This window comes from Lagopus muta, chromosome 16 (genome assembly GCF_023343835.1).
Source record: "Lagopus muta isolate bLagMut1 chromosome 16, bLagMut1 primary, whole genome shotgun sequence".
NCBI lineage: Eukaryota > Metazoa > Chordata > Aves > Galliformes > Phasianidae > Lagopus > Lagopus muta.
Window position 1 is genome coordinate 14,373,508 of NC_064448.1, and position 17,930 is coordinate 14,391,437.

Sequence of the window (17,930 nt, forward strand, 5' to 3'; positions counted from 1 at the left end):
CAATATAAAATTGTCTTCCCATGACATCTGATGAGTTGGACTGGAGAGAAGCCTGTTCATGCCAAGCGCTGCTCCTACGTCGCAGTGGGGGTGCAACCTGCAGGAGGGATCCTTGGTACAATCCAACTGTTACAGAAGTGGGTGTGACGTGGTGCATCACTGAAAGCAGGATGGAAACCAGGTGTCCTGCTCTCTTTCGTCATATCTCAAAATGAGCAGTCGTGGATCATCTGCCATTGCAGTGTCATGCAGATGCTGCATTTTCTGCTTTTGCAGTTAATGGCAGACATTAAAACAAGTACTACATCAATTATTGCTGAATTGCAGCTCAAATTCCAAGTTCATCACTTAGCAGAACTCAAACGCCATTGGTTGGACTTGATGATCTTTAAGATCTTTTCCAACCTGAGCAACTTTATATGATTCTATGATTCAGTTGATTCCCACTCCTGGGAAATTCCCAAAGCCCCCACACTCAAAAGGGAATGTGTGGCAGTGTGGGCACTGACCTGGCTGCGCCAAATGCTCCCTACTGGGACCTGGCAGTGTGAATGCAAAGCAGGCTCTGGAAGATGACCAAAAGCAACCTCTTGGCCAGGGGTGATGCTGCTGTCTGCAGTACCTGCCACTTGGACCATTTGCCACAGGCCACTGCACACACAGAAGGCTTCTCCTCTCTGTGTCTCTTTCCCACTCCATCTATAACGCTGTGCCCTGTGCCCGGAGTCTAGCATGTCACAGCTCTGTTAGGAAAAGCACAGTGGTCCTGTTGCTGTACAGCAATGCATCATTCACTGTCAGCTAGGCTTTCTGTACTTAAATCCTCCTTTCCCAAGGAATGCCACCGTACTGGGTATTTTGCCTGAGGCTAACGGTTTGGAGGAATGCAGCGTTTGGTTCTGTCTGAGTGTAAGGCTGGCAGTGCCTATGGGGCCTGTGAAGCCAAAAGTGAAGTTTGGACAAGTCATGCACCCTTTCAGCTTTTGATCTCTCATAGAATCAAGTTTACAGACCCTGGTGGGCTTGCACAATAAAACCTCTCCTTTGCTGTAAGCTTTCATCTCTTCAGCTTCACTGAATTGATGGTTATTGACAGACTGAGGCAGTTTCTTTGACGTTGCCCATAGTGGCTGAACAGCAGCAGGCAGCAGCCAATGCCTACCACACTCTTGTTCCTATTTTCATCTGCTGCTGTGAGCTGCAGTGGGACCAGGAGTACAAGTCTCCTTTATATTCTTTTCATTCATTCCCTACCCTCACTTGTAGAGGAATAAAAGGGTCATCTTGGGTCAGAGTTTCTACAGTCTTCAGCAACAAGCAGCTACTTCCCAAATCCATGCCCCCAAAATCAAATAGATGCTTCAGACATCAGTGTTGTTTTGGCAGAGTAATTAGAGGTCCACCACAGGTCACTTCTCAGCCTGAAATCATTCTGGTCTTGTTTCACTCTAATTCTTCTTGGCTGCCTGGCCTGGCTTAGATTTCTTCCTGCATCCTTCTCAAGACCTCTTTAAGCACTCTGCCCAGCCTTACTAAAATGCAGTAGTACAATACAAGATTTTCATAACGCCAATCTTCTGGGAGAAGTTTAATGATATTTAATCGTATGAGTGATGGTGCCTGAACTTCACAGCAGAGCTCTTCTCCAGAGTCCCTGTTGGAAGCACTGTGGAAGTGCTTATCTCCACTGCATCTACTTCCCTCGACTTGTCGGCACCAAGAGTCAGCTACTGTGAGCCATGTGGCGTTTTGCTTATAAGAAAGCAAACATCAATAAGCTATGGATATTTTGTGTAAATGAGTGGCCAAAATACACACCTTTGATGCACTAAACCCCAAAACCATGGGGCTTTATTTGAATGAAGATAGGCAGGTTTAGAGTCTTCAGACAGCAAACAGTCTTACAAACACTCAGGATATCCAGAAGCAGCAGGGCCAAACAGGCCAATAGAACTGAACAGGACGTAGACTCAAGAGGGTTTGGCAACAGCCTCTGTGAGCGTATGCGTGAAAGAGCAAACAATTGCACCTCTATTATGGATTTACTGAGCACCTTTGGGATCTGCCTGAATAGAGTTTCCATATTTGCCTATATTTTCATTCTGTAGCCCATCCTGAAGCCAAAGGCATCAAGTTGCTTGAGTCTTTGAAAGGGGTTTAAGTCCTTAATTGAGCCACTTTATATCAACTCCATGTCAAGTACCAGAAGCTCCATCGGTAATGCTCCATAAAAATCCAAAGACTGCTCCTACGATATTTATAATGCTTTTGGGGATTACCCCAAAATACTAATCTGAAGGCTAGATTGCTCTGTTGACTAACACCCATGGAAGGCTCTCACTTTGATGGGCTCTAAAGAGCCAAGTCTTTCTGGGCATCACTGTTTGAGATATGGTAGGTATCGTTCTGACACCTGAGAGCCAAATGGGGTCTCAGACATTGCATATTCAGGAGCTCAGAGGTACTTTTTCAATGACTTTGAAGATGTAAACACCTTGTGCCAGCATTACATCAGTTGGCTAGGAGCCTGTCCAGTGATCACAACATGGACAGGAGATATTTTTTGTACAGCTCCACCCCACACAAAACATTAGAATGATCACCCTGAAACACTGTGGTTTCAAAGAGACATCTTCCAAGCCTCTTCTGTTCTTCGCAATTGACAAGACTGCAAAGTGGCAGAGAAACACCTGGCACAAGCAGGTAAAACAGGGTATGTCTCTCCACTTTGACAACAAATACCAACTACCCAGGGCTCTGGTATGATATCAGGCTCATTATCATAGAGTCATGGAATATTCCAGGTTGGAAGGGACCCAAATCTTAAGCACAACTCAGTTATTTGTACAATTCTGATTGACCAACGGATAACAACACAGTGGGGAAGGACCAAGCCAGTCATCTCCCTCCTACAGCTGAAATCACAGCCCAGGCTGTGGGAGAAACCCAAAGATCACTGTGTGAGTGGTCAATACCTAATTGCAGACAGCTTTATGCACAGTCAAAGGGGCTAATAAATTAGCAGCTAATCATGGGCTTAACTCCTTAGCAGAAAGATAGAAGGATGGTTGTCATGCCGCAGTATAACTTGGGAAGCGAATAAACAAAATATCTTAATGAAGTTATAAATTCTGAATTCAGAGTTCCTGGCTGTGAAAGATAAATAATGAGTGTCTTTGGGCCAAAAGGCGTTATTGAGAAATGTACAAGACAAAGAATCAGCGAGACACCCCTTTGTCAAGGACAGTCATCCCTAGGACTTCTTCATCATCTCCTAGACAGAAGCTGCTCAAAGGATGCATCTTCCAGCCTCAGCCAGAGACAGACATAGGAATTTCAAGCTGGAGAAAGATCAATTCTTTGGATGCTTCACCCGGTGCCACTCAGAGGGCTGGGTCCATGAGGCCCATGTTACAGTAATTGCTTCTTGACTCCAGGAGGCCAAGTTCACCCCTGTAGCAGCTCTGTCCTACCTCCAGTACTGCACCCATGGGGATCCATCAGATCCACCAACCTGACAGTCAGGAGCTGGCAGCAAATGTCTGAGCCTTACACTGCTATTCAGAGAGGTGAAAGGAGGCTTTCAGACACCACTCAATTCAAGAACACTGAGAGCTACAGGTCCACCCTGTCCTACATACAGAGGCACAACACCATCTGGTCATTGAGGATTGACAATCTGCTGCCTCTCTTCAGCAATAGCACCTCTTTTCCAGGAGATTGCTGTGAAAGGTCTGCAGGTAGAAGGCACTCAGCCAACAGCTCAGTGGAGAAGTGTGCTCAGCACCCAGGCCTGTGCTGCCTGTTCCTCTACTATGGGGGATTACTTCCAGCTGGACAGTGCAGAGCCCTGGACAACACAGCAGTCCTCAGGGATGGGGCGGCAGCTTGCCCTTTCCTGGGAACACTGGGCACTCCTGTCAGAGAGCTAGATCCTGGCAGCACACAGCAGCTACAAGAACAGTTGTCAGCAGCTTGGACAGCCCTGGGCACTGCACAGACACAATGCTGGCCAGGACATCAGGTCTCTCTTCCTCCGTTAACTGGAAGCGCTATGGGAGTCCTGGCATCCACCTAGACTGCAGTGAGAAAAATTCTCATCAAGACAGGGTTCTGCTGCTCAGTGTTTGCTTCTGGGAGGCTTTGCCTTCAACTCATTTCCCCTTGAGATAGCAAGCCTGTTATTTTCAATCTCTTCATGCTTGTGGGGAGAGCAGATGACTTTCAGGCTTGGACTGCTCCCAAGGAAGTTCATTTGCACACTTTACCTTGGCTCATGTGGGCTGAAGCACTGACAGTTTAGACCACAGAGGACAAAGTCTAGCAGCAACAACAGGGGCAGGAAGGCACAATAAGGAGCACTCACGACAGCCTAACACTGCTGAGCCCTTCCAGACAGCACCTTTGTGTCCCACTCTAATGCTGTTCGCAAACACTACATGCCCACCTAACTCTCGTCACATTTCTTAGTCTGCAAAGCATCAGCTCTGAAAGCTACTGGACTGCTGGCATGCCAGTTCCTCTGCCGAGATGCACCATGGACAAATAGAGCTGTAACTAATAGTGGCAGTGCCAGGAGGGGCAAGCAGGAACATGGTGAGCAAGAGCAGTGTTTTCTGCTTGCAAAGAAAGCAACCTTCCTCCCATAGTGGAGGGCACTACTGGGGCAGGAACAACTACAAACACATCAGCACAACTCCCTCTGCTCTGGAGACCCACAACAGGACTGTGCATTTGTACTGCATGGCACAAAGCTGTCAATATGTCTCATAGAAACGGTGTAGAGGACACACGATGGAAAGAAACCCACTCTGGAACAGCAGCAGCACAACCGAATGCCAGCCCCAGCCCCCCAGCCCAGTGCCTCTCTGGGTGGATGCTGTGGTAGTGCTGGAGGTGGGCACCCCATCACCGCCAACTTGCACCCTTGCTGCTGCCTGTGTACCACTGCTGGTGTTGCATCCCCATGGAGCATTCAGCACCTGCAGACAGCGCCTCCTCAAAGCTGCTGTTAGTGAGCATCAGGGCACAGCTGCACAGGGCTGTGACTGCAGGAAGAGAAGCGTGACCTTGTCCTATATTTTAAAGGCCACTTTTCATCTACAGAATCAGCCAAATGAGGGCAGCAGCAGGGAGGAGGAGAGATGAGCAATGCAATGCAGCCGCTGGGCAGAGGCAATGCCTTCCAGATCAGCAGTGCCCTCCTCTCCGTGGTGAGAAAGGGAATGCCTGGCTGGCCCTCTCTGTGCTCTCTTCCTCATTGCCCTGCTCTATGACAGTGAGGGCATTTGTGGGGAACTGGAGTTGTGAGGTGGGGAGAAGGGCAACAGGGTGGTGCCCAAAGAGGCAGAGAAGAGAGGGAGCCTTTGGGCACAGCCACGTACCTCTGAGTCAAGGCTTCTGAGGATCTGAGCTTGGTCTTGTTGCAGCTGCCAGCATCCCAGTGGCTCCCTCAGTCCTGCCCCAGTCTGCCAGCCCTGCGTGGCATCTCCAACACTGAGGGAGCTCCAGAAATCACCAGGCACCCAGTGTGGGAGCTGCAACCTGAATGTCCCATTGATGCTCTGTTCTGGATGGCATGCAATAGTCTTCATTTTTGCCCTGAAAGATTAAGCACCACTGTTAGATCACCAGGTTAGGCCGTTCAGTCCAAGTGCGCCCACCTTGGCTTTGAACTTCAGGAAGCAAATGAAGAAATTCAAGTCCATGCTTCGCAAAGGAAACACAAAACAGACTGAAACCTGTAGGCACTTCTCCACACACCTCCAGGGACGTTGCCTGCCTCTGCAAGAAGCCCAAGCCACTGGGAAGGCCAGGCTTTGGCCGTGGACAGCCAGAGACTGGAGAGGAGCATATTGGCTGTAGATCCATAGCTGCAGAGCTGGGGTAGGAGAGCTTCTCCAGGAACCTGATGGCCCTCAGCCTTGTTCCACAGTTGTGAGAATTCACTCCAGGCTCTGGAATTAAAGATATTCTTAAGCATTTTCCTGCTTCAGAGCTCTAATGACAGTGCATCATTTGGTTGGCAGAAGCTGAGAGTTTGTTCTCCCCCCCTCACCAGTCACCAAGGAAGAGAAAGGAAGGCTGCACTATGAATTGATGTTCTCTGTTCACCCTCCCATTTTCTAAGAGGAAAAACTGCTCGGATGCAGACATTCCAGCCCCAAAACTAGGCTTGCTCAGATTTACACAGGTGTACAATCAATGAATGTACAGATGCCATAGTTACAAGATGTACCAGAGAGCTTGGCTATGCAGCTATTACACCACAGCAGAAAAGATAGGATGCTTGCCTATATCCTGGGCTCACTTACAAAACTCCAGTGGAGTGGACCTCCAGAAGAGATCCCTCCCCACTAGTAATCAGCTCTTAAATGGGTCTGGGAGAGGTGCAGCCAGGCTCCATCCCTTCAGGCAGCACAGGAGAATTGCCTTTGCCTGTGCTCCCAGGGCTGACCGCATTGCTCGCCTCAGGTGATCAATCTGAGGTTCAGGCCGTGATTCAGCAGTTCCCATACACACAGTTCAAGAGTTTCTGGGGGAAAAAAGGCTATGCTATCTGCTTAGATGGAAGAACATGGGAGGTCAGAGCAGGAGTGCTGAGGGACCACAGCTTCTTCACTTTTAATCCTAACAGAGGCAAGCGCTGCCATGAGCACAGGGACCTGCTAGCACCTGGCTTTGTGTCCTGCAGACCTCTCTGTGAGCCCTTCCAGCTCTTTGTATGTAGACACAAGAATATGCTGCAAGAGGTGTTTGAGCCTTATCCCTAGCTGGCCACTCTCCTCTGGGGTGTGAAGGCTGGTGGAAAAGTGGATATTGCATTATCCTTTCCCCAGTTCCTGTTTCCTTCCACACTGCCACCCTCAGCTAAATTCTGATAGTGCCACAACTTGAGAAGCCTTCGCCAGGTGCCCTTGTCACTGGGGATGGAGGAGTCAGAACTGGGTGATGGCGCTCGGCAGGGGGAGGATGAAACAATGAGGTGACACATGAGGCTACAGCAGGTCCACAGATCAGGCTCCAGAGATGCTCTCCAAGAAGCTTTTGTCTCTAGAAGCCGCCCAAATTAGAAGCAATTTCCAAAAGGATATTGTCCCCTCAGAGCCATAACCACCATGGTCAGGCCTGGGCTCCGCTTCCATTGGGATGGATGTATGGCAGCAATTCATGAAGCAAGGGCCTGAACATAGCTGAAAGTGGGAATGGAGGTTTGTCGCATAAGGTATTGGCTCACTCCTAATGCCACTGACTGCACCAATTCGTACGTGGTATCTACCAGCCAAACAAATTCCATTTGAATGGCAGCTACAAAGTGATAGACAGCTGTCAAATGGCACTGGGTGGGAGAGAGGCATGAGGATAAGTGAGGCCTGAGATGGTAAAATTAAATAAAAAGAGAGAGAAAAGAAACTTTGCTACAAAGCGAAATCTTCTCCGTGTTTGGAAGGAGAGGAAAGGCGAGGAGTCCCGAGGGCTGTGCTGATCCTCAGAGATACAGGACAAGACCAGCTCCTCAATGGCCCTACAGAGCAGCACGGAGCTTTTAAAAGCTGTCTTTCTTTCCTCATTCCTGCCCTCTGAGTAGGAGCTGAGAACCAGAGTGAGTGGCAGCATGGGGCAGAGGAAGAAAAGCCCTACTGCTGCCACTGGAAGAATGAGACATCTATGTAGCTGCAAAGGCAGTTTTGTTGCTAATTGTTTTTACAAGGGGTTAGGCTAGGTTGAACATCAATATTAAAGTCTCAGTAAATTATGCATATTATGCATTTGCATGAGGCATTCCCCAGTGATGCTTCGTGCAGCTCCCTGCATCATTAGCCAGCTTCCCCCTCAGCACACCAGTCCCTGCAGCAGCCTGCTCACAGAATTGGTGGCTGCATGTCCAATTAAGAAAACAAAATCAGAAGCAAAAATTAGAAAAGCCGGGGGAGTTGATCCCTTTCTGCCAACAGTGCAGATTCCAGATGAGGGGCAGAAAAACAAACATCACCTTCCAGCAAAGGTGACACTGTAGCCCAAAGGCAGAATCCCTCTGACAGGTGGAGGGGAAAGGAAAAGGCCATCTTCTGCCCAGCCATCCTCCTCCTCAGGACAGGCAGATCCTCAGCCTTAACCCAAGTACATCTTCTCCATTGCAGACTACACCTACTTTTCCTTACTTCCTTCCCACATCCCCTTCTCTCCCAGTCTTCTCACTGGATGCTTGGCTCCTTGTATTCTGCTCCTGTCTCTTGTTACTGCTTGTATGAGCCAAAACTGTATCATCGTATCATTATCAAGCTATGCACCTGATTTTCTGGTACATTGTGTCCTCACTGGAAGGCAGCTCCTTGCAGCTTAGTGCTGCATTCAGTACAAGCCAGGCAAATTCTGTTGTGATGAGTAAAGCAGCACTAACTCTTACCTGTCATCTGCCATGCGCTTCCATACCCTGCCCGTCATCCCATGCATGACCCCCAAGCAGCTGCTTTGAGCCCCAGCCCCTGCAGCTGGGTGCAATCTCCAGGCCTGTGTGTCTGTGATAAGACACTGCTGAAGACGCTGTTTGCCTGGCTGTGTTGAGGAGTTCACCAGCTGCTCCTTCCCCTTCCAGTCATGGCTGTGATCGCTCCATGGCTGTGGCAGGAGCTTGGCTTGTTGAGCCTTCACTGCAATAGAGAGCCCATCGGTTGCTGTCTGGAGCTCCCCCAGCAGTTGCACGTTTTTATATGAGTAGAAGAAACAGCAGAGGCTTCCAGATGCTTTACAGAGAAGGAGATTCTGTGAAGGCTACCACGATGTAGTTAAGTACGAGAAAATGAAGAGAGGACAGAACCGTGCGGGAGTGACAAATCTAGAAGAACCTGTTTAGTTCAAGGCAAACAAACCAGGTTCAAGACACAGCCCTCCTTTTCTGCCAGCTCCCATGAGCACAGCTAGTAGTTTGGGAAAACTGCACAACCTCCACTCTTCCAGGGCCCTATTCCCTTTCCTGATCAACCAGATTTAGGTCATTTTCTGAGCCAAAGGTTGCAGATACATTATTTTTATCCCACTGCGTTTCAAATCTCTTTTCATACTTCTAATCTTTACAACATCCTGCGACAAATCACTCTCCAGATAAATCAGTTGTTGGGTGGAAGAATGCTTTCAAGGTCACCAAGCACTTCCAGCAGCTCTGTCTGCCCCAGATCCATCTCTTCCCCCGTGCCTTTCTGGTTCCCCAGACCTGGTGCTACCTGAGACTCAGACACACCTCACCAGCCACGGTGAGCCCTGTCAATGTCTTGTCACTGCAGAGAAGATGCATGGTCAGTAACACCCACTGAGGGCCCTGGGATCATAAGGAGGTTCTGTCTGAGTGGGAGACAGATGGACAGTGCAGAGACAGAGAGCACTGGCAAGGCCATATGAACTGAGCTGGGCAGTGTGTAGCCAGCTGAAGTCACAGGAGCTACTGGAGGCAGCTGAGGATTAGAGACACCCATAACTAAAATCCTCCAAAGAGGATCCTACTGAGAATGGCTGTGCCAGTTGCCCAGCCTGGCACAGAGATGAGAGGGGGAGGAGAGCCTTAGTCCTGCCCCATGGTGGAAGGAGGTGTTGTGTCCTCCAACTGGAGGCTCCAACTGTCTGACCATGATCAGTAGAAGGGAAAGGATCAGTCGATGCATGAAGGCCACCTGTGCGTGGTGTGGTTGGAAAAGTGCAGCTATTTCTTCCCTGGGAGATTATACTCTCTGCAAAAACCCTTCTTACTTCTTTCTTTTTATAGAGCACAGCAATTAGGCACTCCTCAACACTTTTGCACCTGGGGCTACCACACATAGGAAGGGCACATTTGTCATTTCCCACTGTGCCAGTCAGGAGAGCCTGACTGCTAAAACCACACAGAGCCATGGCTGAGAGCTGCTCCTACGCTGGGAGTCAAAGTTTCCACAGAGGTGCTTGGGCACCATGCCTGCCTGGACTGAGGGGTGAGGTTGACATGAAGCCTTGAGCACCCAGCCTCAGCCCTCAGCCTCAGCCTGCTCCTACCTGCACGGCAGTGCCACGCGGGGCTGTGTGTGTGTGGGTGCACTCACCACACTGTGCCACGTTCCTTAGCACTACCAGCCATCCAGAGGACAGACAGCTTTGCTGCGTGGACACACACTGCCTTGGCTGGGGCATGCAGCTGTAAAGAAGCAGGAGAAGCCGAGCACAGAGATGAAGCAGGAAGGTAGCTGCCAACTCAGAGGGACACTTCCCACAGAATGCTAGCCCCTGCCCAGCCTCTGCACCATGCCAGGGCACTGACAGAAGAGGGCAGTCAGTGGGAGGTAACCTGCCCTGTGCTGCTGACAGGATGATCTCCCTTGGAGCAGAACACAGCAGCTGGGGAAGGGCAGATGGGTGCTCTAGAGTCTTACTCATGAGCCAGGGTAAGGGTTATAGCACAGCACTGTACTGAACATCATCTGATGTGGTCAACAGCATGAGGCTTACAGGACATTCTATCACCTCCATGCTCCTCTTTCATGAACATGCTTGTCAGGTGCCATAGTGGCAGTACTTAGATGTGAAAGCATCTACCAGAGCAGTGCAGGGACAGTATGTTCAGCTCAGCATCGCCTCCTCGCCCAACCACACTGGCTACCACAGCCCCTTCCTCTGAGCATGTAACTCTCACTTTGAAGCTGTCAACTTCTGTGATGCCATACAATCTCTCTAGGCCCCTCTCAGTGCCAGGCAAAGGCAGAAATTCTTCAAGAAAGCAATATAAAAAACCCTGACATGTGCAGCCAGATGTTTTGCTGGAATTGCTACTGAGGGCAAGAACATTCTTTGCATTCCTCTGCAAGCCACAGGTCTGGAGTCTGTCACTGCAACTTGAACCTCCGCTCTCATCCAGGCTTGGGATAGAGGACTCCCTTTGGCTGTTAAGGACACAGGAAGTACAAAGACTTTTCCAAAGCCAGAGCTGTTGCAGTCTCTGCCAGTGGGATGCACAAAGCCATACACAAACCTGCCCTCATCAGCCTGTGCCACATCAGTCAGAGGGACACTGAGAACCTCAGTCTTACCGAGGGGAGCTGCTATACCAGATGCCAGCAGATGTGCCAGTCTGAAGATGCTTGGTAGCATTTTTGTCTCTGCATGGCAACATCAATTTAGGCCTGTTCATCTGGTGCTAAGGTTTAGAGATTCAGCAAAGCTGTTATCACAGCCTGATCTGTCATGCCTACAGTGCCAGAGCTTTTTCCTAAGCTGCAGCCTCCCAGCCCCAGGCAGGATAGGGGTAACATTCTGCATACACACAGCACCTAGCACAGCAACGGCCTGGGGGAGGCACAGTCCAGAGACACTTATAACCTGAGGAAAAACACACAGCTTGGAGGAAAAAGCCGTAAAACATAGCCAGCTTTCTTCTTCTCACTGAGACACTAGGTCCAGGACAAGTGAAAGGAATTTACACAGAAATGGCCATGTCTTTCTGCAGCTAGGGTACAAACAACCTGAAAAGGCTCCAAGAAGACAGAGATATCTGGTGACATCCACACACACTGCTCCTCCCATCCACTTCATCCCAATTGCCAGCCCTGTAGCTGCTGCATCTGAGGGTTGCTGGTTTCAACAGGCTTCATCTAGAGAAGTGAAATCCCACAGAGACTATGTAAACTCAGCCAGCTGGGGTCTGGCAATATGGGACCCCTGCACAGAGGGTCGAGGGAGCAGTGCTCTAGCAGCAAGCCATGGGCAGTGTGTGTGGGACATGTGGTGCATATGCACAGAGCAGCTGGGCTCTGCTGTCAGTGCTAATGAGATGTGTGCCCTCCTGAGCCTGACCTTTCTGCGAGCAGCTTGTCATTTGCCTGCGAGAAAATAAATGCCCAGAGAGAAAAATCTGTGGGAGAAAGAACATGCAGAGAGAAGAAACAAGCTGGGGGTCACTGGCTCCCATCCTCGGACAGAACAGATCCTCACTCCAAGGTCAGAATGAATTGGAGAAAGGTCGGACCCTCCTGCCTCCAACTGCAGCGAGCTGGTCTGATCTCCTCCAGGCTGCCTGCTGCAGCCAAACCACTGCACACCATGAGATGCTGACAGGGCACAGCACTGCACCCCGCTGCCTGTGCAGGCACAGCCTCAGCAAGACCCTGCCACAGGTAGGGACGTGTTCCCTTCCCAGGCCAGGTGCACGGGGCACTGGAACGTGGCTGCAGTTACATATCTGATCCCGACACTGACCAAGGCCCTGTTTCCCAGACTTATTGGGGCCTTCCTATGATTGCATCCTAAACTCCTGACGACAGACAGCCCTGTGCTGCCCACCACCCCTTCTGCCTGGAGGGGAGGCTCAATGGGGATGTTTCAAGAACGCTGGGTCTGCTCACATCTGTCACTCTGTCGCTGCAAGTCAAGACCATGCCACCACGTATCCTCAGGAGAGCGCAGCTCTGACTGTAGACAAATGCTTGGACTGCTTCAAAACATTGTCCAGCTACAGCTGTGAACACAGACCGTCCAGGCAGGCGGTCACACGCACTGCACTCGTGCCAGCTCAGGGACCTGCGCCTGGCCTGTAACAGGAGCAGTCTCCTCAGGCCCACAGCCTTCAGCCACACAGTGGTGGCTGCCAGCTTCCTTCCAGCTCCACCTGGCCTCAGTGCGCTGGGTGCTGCCTTGCCCAGTGCCAGGCTTCAGAGGCAGAAGGATAAACTTGTGCTTTTAGCTTCTTTTCTTCCGTTGCAGGAGTAGAGCACTTGCTTCCCCTTGGCAGGGCTTTGCGGAGTGGCACTGTTCACTGGCTTTGCTGTGAGGGGGACAAGGCCAAGGACAGAATCCAGCTCATTCAGTAGCCTATGATGCCCCACTAAAATATGACAGTTGTCCTCAATAAGCATTATGGCAAGGGAGCACAGCCAGCAAGCATCTTCACCTGTCTCTGCTGCAAGAGTACAGAAAACTTGACAGATGTTTTTCAAGCAGGATCAGAAGGAAAGCAGAACCCTTCCAGGAAAGGTCACCTCTGCAACAAGCTCCTCCTCTGGTCCTTCACATTAGGTCCCCTTGATTACAAGGACACAGGGCGAAAGATTATTTCCCAAAGCCTCCATTACCAATGTGCTAGCACATGGCAGCTGCAGGGGAGCCACTGTGCAGAGAACAAGCCTGGGGCAGCACTATTGGCACTGAAGAGGTCCTTGCCACTCAGAAAAGGGGTGATTCAGCTGGCAGAAGGACACAGGGAAGCATTGTTCAGCACCCATGGGCAGCTCAGCTTCACTGCATGGCTTTCTCATTCCCCTTTTGCGAAGGATGAGGAGAAAATACAATGAAAAAATTCATGGGTTAAGACAGGAACAGGAAGATCACTCAGCAGTTACCATCAAAGGCAAAAAAACTCAACAATAAGGGTGAATAATATAATTTACTGCCTACTGATAATAGACTAAATCAGTGAGAACTAAAAGCAAAATAAAACCACCTTCCTCCCATCTGCCCTCTTCTAACTCCTCCTGAAGGGAATGGGAGTTGCAGTCAGTCCAGAACACTCCATCATCTGTTGCTCTTTTATCCTCAGCGTCTTCCCCTGCTCCAGCTGTTTCCCTCCCATGGATGCTGCCCTTCCTGAACTGATCCCACTTGGGCTTCCCATGGGCTGCAGCTCTCCAAGCATTGCTCCGCTGTGGCTCCATACCATGGGGATGGGGCCCATCCTTTAGGCACTGCTCCAGCTCCCCCAGACCCTCTGCTCCCTCCAGCTCTTCCCCACGGGCTGCAGCTCCATCCCAGGCCCTGCGGGGCTCAGTGGGCTGCACCTTCTTCAGTCCACGTCCACTGCTGCACCGCAGGTTCCCCCATGGCTGCAAGGGGAGATCTGCTCCGTGCGGTGCCGTGGGCAGCAGGGGGATGGCCTGCTCCACCGTGGGCCTCTCCTGGGCTGCAGGGAGCTGCTGCTCTGTGCCCGGGGCACCTGACCTCCTTCTGCACTGACCTTGGTGGCCGTAGGGCTGCTTCCCTCTCATGTCTCACTCCTCTCTCCCAGCAGCATTTTTTTCCCTTCTCACATCTGCTCTCACAGGGGCACTTGGCACCACTCATGGCTCAGGTCTGGCCAGCAGCAGGTTCCTTTTGGAGCTGTCAGGAGCTGGTTCTGATCTGACATGAGGCAGCTGCTGGACTTTTCTCACAGAGGCCACCCCTGCAGCCCCCTGCTACCAAAACCTTGCCACATAAACCCTGAGCAGCCTCCTGTTTCGCTGCTAACAGAAGGTGCTCACTTTATGGAAGACTGCATACATCAGGGCAAACAGACTTCAGCCTGCAAGACAGATGGGGTTTTCTTGCTTTTACATCCATCTCCGCTGCAGTAGTCAAGGAAGGAGTCAGAACGTTTGACTTCAAACTGCTAGAAATACAGAGCTGCTTGGTGCTGCACCTCGGACAGGTTGCTCTCTAGGTATATGCTATTATGCAACTAGATAGCTCATCAAACTGCAGCAGCTGGTAGAAGGCCCAAAAGTCATTTTCTCACCAGTATATTTCCAATTGATGTAAAGTAGTAACTGCCAGATTCCAATCAGGTCCTTTACTGCATAACTAGGACCTGCCACAGACACCCAGGTCCCCAGCTATGCTCAAGCCACAGAACCCAATCCTCCCCCTTGTCCCAGCCTGGCTGCACTGCACCAAGGGAAGTGCTGCTGGAAGGATATTGCTTGCAGCCCCAGCTCTGCTCCCAGGGCCTGCTTGAAGGGCCACGCTACTCTCCTCCACAGCTGCCAGCCAGAAAGCAGTACAGCCCAGGGCCACCAACAGCCATGGGCTTGTGTTGCTCATGCCAGGGAGCTGTGGCCCAGCTGATTAGCAGGGAGGAAGAAATGCAGCGATGGGGACAGAGCTCTGCTTCATCCTGGCCCCATGTCCCCAGCCCTGCAGCTCTTTCAGAGTTTGCTGTTCTTCCACATCACAACAGACACAACCAGTCTCACTTCCCGCAGACTGAATGGTCAGCCGCCCATCGTGCTCACAGAACACTTCATCTCGATCAAACACCTTCCCAAACTATGTTCTTAGTCTCTTCCTGGCAAATCCGAGCATTCACATTTTCATATCCTAAATCCCACTACTGACTCATCTCCTGGATACACAGATGGACATCCATGCAGGGGAAGGTCTTCAGAGCAAAACACTGTTCTCCTCCTTAAATGTGCAGAGGTTCAGCTAACACAGAGCTCTCATGGAGGTCCTACCATGCACCTTCTTGGACCCATCAGGACTGATGCTGTGCATGGGATCCAAAGACAGGAGAGGAGGGAGGGGGATATTTCCAAGCGCTGTCTCCACTGAGGCCATGGCTTCTGCAGCCCTCAGCCCTATGCGCCTCAGCCCGACCCGTAGCCTCCTCAACCTCTGCAGACCTGCTTCACACCTTCGAGGAGCTATGTTTTGCCAGATCTGAGAAGCATCCTAGTCATCGGTGAAGAAGCCCAGGCATAGCCTCTGCTCCTACCTTGTATCACACTGGTTCTGCAAAGCAGAACTGTTCTGCCACAGGCTTCATCCTTGTGAAAGCAGCACCACCAGCCTGAGCATCTTACTGTCTCATCTGAAGTCCACTTGTACAGATGAACCAGTGAGTTTGGGAAAGACTGTGACAAATCACTTGTAAAGCCTGGCAAGTCGGGACCTAGAGGAATGCAAGCCCACTGGGCAGAGAAGTCACATGGATTTGCTTAGATGCCATTCCTATACTTGAGGCCAACGTAAAAAAAAAAAAAAAAACAACAAAAAGAAGTCACAGAAGAGATGCAAGTGATGGTCCTCAGTCAGAACAGAGAGCATTTTCCAAATAGAGTAGCCTAGTCAGTGCTGACAAAACTAGTACTGGGCAATCAGAGCAAAGCAGTACTTTTGCATGTCAGCTATAGGAGAGCAAATGCCCGGAGCACCGATCTCCCATATCTCCTACTCAGTGATTTGTCCTGTTTCCATTCCTCTGTGAAAGAGACCAGGTCAGAAGGGCAAGAAAGGCACGCAGAACTCTCCTCCTTCATGTTTTTCCAGCAAGTCAGCAGAACTGAGAGAGGCAAGGATAAGAAGCAGAGGGAAAAAGAAATGGAGTGGAGGAAAAACAGCTTTGTGCACAAACATGATATAGGTGAAGAAGAGTGGTCAGGCAGCAGCTGAGCAGGAGATTCTGTTCCTCAGCTCCACTAACTACAGAGCAGGCATAAAGATGCTGCTGCTTTATGTGCATGGACCAAAGAAGTCAAAGCTCACAGGTCACTTCCCAGACACAGCCTGTGCTTGGATAAAGTAACCCTCTGCTCACATGTTAGATAGAACGATTTCACTTGCTTGGAAATGGTGCTTTCATTACTGTGACATCCTCAGAGCATTTGAGGCCTCAGCTGCCCTTGCCCTTTATTCTGCTGAATATTTCACATCTGCTTTGTGCTGGCGCTTAACAGCACCCTCAGTGCACATTCAGAGAACAGAAGGCTGGCTGCAGATGCTGGGCTCTTGCAGACCACGGGCCTTGCATGGTGGCACAGCAGAGCCAGCTCAGAGGTGCTTTTACTGAGCATGAGAGGAACATGGGAAAAAAAAACAACAAAAACAATTTATTACTGGCAGAAGACAAAAGCTGCAGCTTTGGTACTGAAGCACAGAGGTGACAGATATAGAATCAGTCGTGTTAGAACTGGACTACGACTCCTGACATGGCAGGAAAATCTGGACGTTCTTTTGAAGCATGGATGAGTGCTTTGATATTGAAGGAGCAAAGGAAGAGGGAGAAAATGTAAATTAAAGATACATTTTCTTCGCAAGTACAAAAAAAAAATCCTTGCAGGGAACAGTGAATATTAAGGAAGGTGGAGTATCTTGCTAATGCAGAGAGCTCCTGACCTCACAGAGAAGAAACGGGTCTTCTGAGGAATAAAGTGTATGAGAGCCCCCAAAGGAACATTAGACCAAACTGGTTACTGGCCTTATTAAGAAACTGAGTCCACTAAATGAACACACTTAGCATGGACTTTCAGTAATGCATACATGCACAGCCCTCCCCAGTGACCTCCTCCTAATGAAATAAAGCCTCAAGAGGCCCCAAGTGATCACACACCACAGCTGGGTGGTTGTTTAACAGGTCCTTGCTGGATTGCAGACAGAAGGTCTCTCACAAGTTTGGGAGCCTCTCAGCAACGATCAGCAGAATCTCAAGCGGCTCAAGGCTGTGCTCAGCACAACTGGAAGGATTCGCAGCCCTGGTGATGAGACGGCCACCAGCCCACCCCAGCTGTGCACAGGCCAACAGGCAGTGATGGGCAGCAAGATCTGGATCATCCCTGTCCCCTCGCACAGCTCTGGGCTCAGATCACACGCCTGCCAAGCTCCTGCAAGGTCAGTGAGGCTGCAAGGTGAGCTCTGCCTCCTACCGAGTGCTGAGCAGGATGCTTTCATCACCAGATGGGAACCACACCATTTCCAAACACATGTGGATTTAGTCTGCTGGCAAAATTATTCAGCTGAAGAAATAAAAGGCATTTGCTCATAAAGTAGTCACATTACCTGGAGATATTCTACCTGGCCCAAAAGCAATGTGTCACAGTGATCCTAACTCATTTTCTCAGCAGAGATGATGCCTGGCACTGTCCGCACACTCCTCCTCCCCATTTCCTTGCCACTCCCTGCGCCTCCGTGCTGCAACAGAGGGTTTTTCCAGGTGGTCCCCACAGCAGGTACCCTCGGGGGACAGCCTGGGGGGCACAGGGGATTGCATGGAACAGTAGGAGGCACTGGCTATTCATTAATGTGAACACATTGATGTAATTAGATAAAATCCTGGAGAAAACCATATTAAAGGAATCATTCTCCTTCCTGTGACTAAGAACAGTCACCTCTGCTTGGAGATGTCACGGTGCAAAGTCTGTCTTGTTGCTCTGCAGAGGCAGCAATGC

At 50.3% G+C, this 17,930-nt stretch overlaps 1 protein-coding gene across 1 annotated transcript in view; it reads right to left on the reverse strand.

The window, feature by feature from the left end:
• Positions 1 to 17,930, reverse strand: part of DLGAP4 (DLG associated protein 4) — a 205,516-nt gene that overhangs the window by 182,654 nt on the left and 4,932 nt on the right. The gene's annotated exons all lie outside the window — the stretch shown is intronic.